This window comes from Heterocephalus glaber, unplaced genomic scaffold, assembly GCF_053883595.1.
Source record: "Heterocephalus glaber isolate CG9 unplaced genomic scaffold, H.glaber_assembly_v1.0 deba00001745, whole genome shotgun sequence".
NCBI classification, from domain to species: Eukaryota; Metazoa; Chordata; class Mammalia; order Rodentia; family Bathyergidae; genus Heterocephalus; species Heterocephalus glaber.
Genome location: NW_028258451.1, coordinates 3,533,133 through 3,537,488, shown reverse-complemented (window position 1 = coordinate 3,537,488; position 4,356 = coordinate 3,533,133).

Here is a 4,356-nt window from a genome sequence, read left to right as displayed (position 1 = left end):
GCTCCTACTGCCGGTGCCTAACGTCACTTCCCCCCTCCCCCCGCACTGGATGAGCGCTTGACTGTCGCCAAGGTGACAGTGGAAGGACCGTCTAGAGGCCGGAGGCCGCGCGAACTACACTTCCCATAAAGCATCTCGGCTCGGGTCCGTACAGATGGGCCAATGATGGCTCAGGAGGGTTGTTCCCGGCGGCGGGATTTCCGGCGTCGACTTTCCCCTGTGGCTTTCGACCCACGAAAGTCGTAGGGGTCCGGGTGTCTGTTCTCCGATCGCGTCCAGGAGGCACCCCGGGCTCCGGGAGGCCCTAGTAGGGAAGGCTTGAGTCGAGGGAGTTACGCCTCCCGGCCTTAGGCGCGCCCTGGCCGCGTCGAATGTCCTCCCCGAGCTCCGCTGTGCTTGGTCCAGGGTCCCACCGCAGAGGCTCGTCTGGGGTGCGTCCTCCTCGCGTCTTGTCGCCCTTAGGGAGCAGGAGCCGGGGGCTCGGAAAGGAGTGTAGCTCGGTGTGCGCCAGACCTGGGGTCGAGCGTCATGGCCATTTCAGTGTGTAGCTGGGGATTGTGGGTGTCAGGGGAGATCGCACCCAGTCTCGAGTGCACTGGGTTCGGTGTTCCGCAGCCACCACTGGCTTCCTCATCCTCCAAACCAGTGTTGCCGTTGGTGTTCGCAGGAAGGCCGTACCCCCTCCTCTCCCAGGCAGCTGCGTTAGCGTCCTCTCACATTCTACCCAGGGGTCGCGGGTGGCCAAGGTCTGGTGTCAGAAGTCTAAAATCTTAACAGCCAGTACTGTCCAGCTCAGTCCCTTCCTCTGAAATGCCAGGCACTGCCTATCTGGATATGGTTGGTTGTGGGGCCACTGGGCTCTTCCTAGGAGCCTTCGCTAGACATTGTGAAGTCCATGGTTTTCGTAAGCATGGATTATTCTCACCACTGAAGTCTGTCGTGGGGTGACGGCCTCTCCGGGTAGAGTTTTATAAACCAAATGTCCTCCACAAGACTGGTGGCTCTACGTATATTTCATCACCAGTCATGACAAAATGAACTCAAAACCAGCTGTAGTGGCTGGGAATGGTGGTGGATGCCTGTAATTCTAGTACACTGGGAGGCTGAGGCAGGAAGTTTGAGCCCAGCCAGGGCAATGGAGCAAGATCCTATATAATTTTAAAAAAGCCAGGTGTGGTGGTGCACACACACCTGTAATCCCTGCACTGAGGAGGCCGAGGCAGGAGGATCCCGTGAGTTAAGGGCCAGTTTGGGCTACAAGGCTGCCCTGAACTGCATAGCCAGAACCTGTCTCATAAAATAAAGAGGCGGGGCATGTAGCTTGGTTTTATTTTTGCTTTTGAGACGGGATCTGTTATATGTTCCAGGCTGGCCTTAAACTTGTGGCCATCCTCCTACCTCGCCTCCTGAGTCCTGGGATTACAGGCATATTGCCACCACACTAGGCTTGGGTATATAGTTTAGTGTGAAAGCCCTGGGTTCAACCCCCAGTACTACCCCCTCCCCAAAAAAGCCAGCATTACAATCCCAGTGGAGACCTGGTCCTGATGACTGTGCCCAGGAATGGCTTTTCTTACACCTAGTGCCTGGCCCATCCTCTCAGGTCTTGGAGACTCCCTACTGGTTTTTCCACCCTCCTGACAGCTCCTGGGTCCAGTCCCCTGGCTATGCACCTTCACTCTGTTCCCCTTCTCTGTTCTTAGAGCTCCCTGTGCAGTGTTCACCTCTCCTTAGTGTATCCTGAGCTAATCACATCTGATAGTTTTCACAGCCTTCTTCCTTGGTGAAACCTGTGCGTTCTCGAAAGTGGTGAGCACGGTGGGTCTCCCTTCAGCTCATGGCCAGTAGCCATGGACTGCTCCAGGCTGGACTCTTACCAACCTGTTTGTTTCCCACATGATTGGAGAATGTACTCTATGAGTTTCGCCACCTGGAGCAGTGAAACGCACTGATTTATGGGCTAGATCAGTTTGAAACCAGGGATGGTATAAGAGGTCCGAAGAGGCTGTCACGGAAATTACAAACTGAGGGTAGGAGTGTCCCTGAGTTTGAGCTATTCTCATGTCTGAACTGTATGGTGACCAGGTCCGGAATCTTGTCCAGGTTCTTGTCCTAAACAAAGAAATGAGTGAGATCCAAAAGCAGCAGCAAGATCAAAGATTTGAAGAACAGTAAAGACACTCCACAGGGTAGAGAACTCATGGGCAAGACGGCTTGGTGTTGAGTTTTAAGCCTTAGGGCTGAGGGTGCGATTGATCTGAGGTGTCTTCCTGCCAGTGAGCAGCTTGACTCAGCCTCTCCATTGGGCAGTGGACTTTTTGACATTTTATAGTTCTTAGAGGAATTGATATCAAATCTACATAGTTAATGACATGGTAATTAGGGTTGGTGCAGAAATCCACAGGGTACCTGCCCTGGGACTTGTGGTATACAGTAGACCCTCGAGTTATGACCAGCCTGACATATGAACAACTTGGGTTACAACCGGAATTTTAGTTTTTACTTATGACAAAGTCTTGAGTTATGACCTGAATGACGGTTGCTTGTGCTTCCAGATGGTCTCAGATACAGATTTAACCCTTAAAGAGTTCTGGAAGGAACATGACAACATCCTTTCCTGTGTGGGGTCAATTGAGAAAACCTGGGCCAATGTCTCTCTAAGGACACTGAGATCTGCCTGGAAGAAAGTGTGGCCTAAAATTATACAGAAGAGACTTTGAAGGCAATTTACCAATCTGAGTTACAGCCAGCCCTCGGGAACAAACTGAATATAAGCTGTTACCTGGTTACCTTTTCCTGTTGTGTGGACATCTAGGCATGCTCAGAAGGTGGGCCCAATGCCAGAAAGTGGGCTACATGGCAGCCTCCTTTCTTTCTCCAGCTTTTTCCTCAGCTACTTCCTGCCTCTGTACCTCTAGTGTCTGAATGCCACGTTTACCAGCCCTGCCACTTTTTTATCTTCTCGATCCCCTGCTGAACAGTCACCTTCATACCTATTTACTCTGACTGCCATTCCCTGGCAGTCCCCACCTCTCCCCTCTTACTATCTGGTTCTAGACACTGGCCACTGTTGAGTATGTCATAGGCTGATACATATCCTTACTTATTGAAAACCTGTTCCTCGGTGAAGCAGGCTTGTTCCCTCCTGTGGTTGAGGTAGAGGTATGGAAGGTCCACCAGGGCCCGAGCCTCATAGCCTGTGCTTGCTCTGGGTAACAGCCAAGGAGACTCAGCAGCAGTCTGATCCTGGACAGAATCGGATCACAATCCCCACTCACCACTTTCCTCCTCTGAGCTTGCATTCAGGCTCACAACATGTCTGGCATTGCCTCATTGGGCCTTACTTTGGTTTCATTTTCCCAACTCAGATTCAAGCTTAGTGTTTCCCTGGGGACTGCAGGGTCAGGGGATGAGATAATGGAGCCTTATGAAGAGGAGACTAGGTGACTGGTTTGTAGACCTCCGTGGTAGGTCCCCTGGGGCAGATCCTACACACATTCTCGTCTCAGCATTTCTTAGGAATATTCAGTCCCTCTGTGAACAGGAGACCTAACTGCTGCTGCATCAGGACAACTGGGGATTGTCACAGTGGTTGTTCCTCAGGCTGAGCTGTGGGCTCCACATATTAGCCTGACATCTAGGCCTCAAGCTTTGGCCCACAGAGATCTGTACTCTTTCCAAGATCTTACAGAGCAACGCAAATGAGGCTAAACTTGAATTTACATCTGTTCTCTACCTTCCTGCTGTTCCTTCTGAAGTCAAGACCCCCACAAAAGTCCTTCTGCTGATTCAGGCAAGCCAGGCCCAATTCTGTTCTCAGTCACCCCACTCAATGAACAGAATCTTCAGGATTAAGTGGTTTAAACTACTTGTCACACAATGCAGGGCATGGGAGCAGACACACAGAAGAGTTGGGAATTCAGCAGATCCCAGGTGGGCATCATGTGAGGTGAACAATGTCTGTGAAGAGCTGGTCTCTCTCTGGAAGCTCTCTCGGTCAAGACTGGGTCATGTCCATGCCCAAGCTGGGAGTGAGGAGATGAGGAAGATCTCATAATCCCTTCTAGGAAATAAGAGGAAGCCCTAAGCTTTCTGTGCCCTCAGCACAATGGATGACCAAGGTTTACTGTGTCAGAGACTATGGTTTCCACCAAAGGCAGTGGCAGGGACATGATACTCCCAAGGCCCAGGGCAGGTTGCAAAGTACAGCATAACTGTTGGGAGCTTTCACCGATCTGGTATTCAGTCTCCCCACTAGGACTAGTGGTACAGACATGTGACAGGCAGAATTCTAAGAGGGGCTGTCATTCCTCCGTCCTAATTCTTGAGACTGAATAGCATGGATTTTACTTCCAT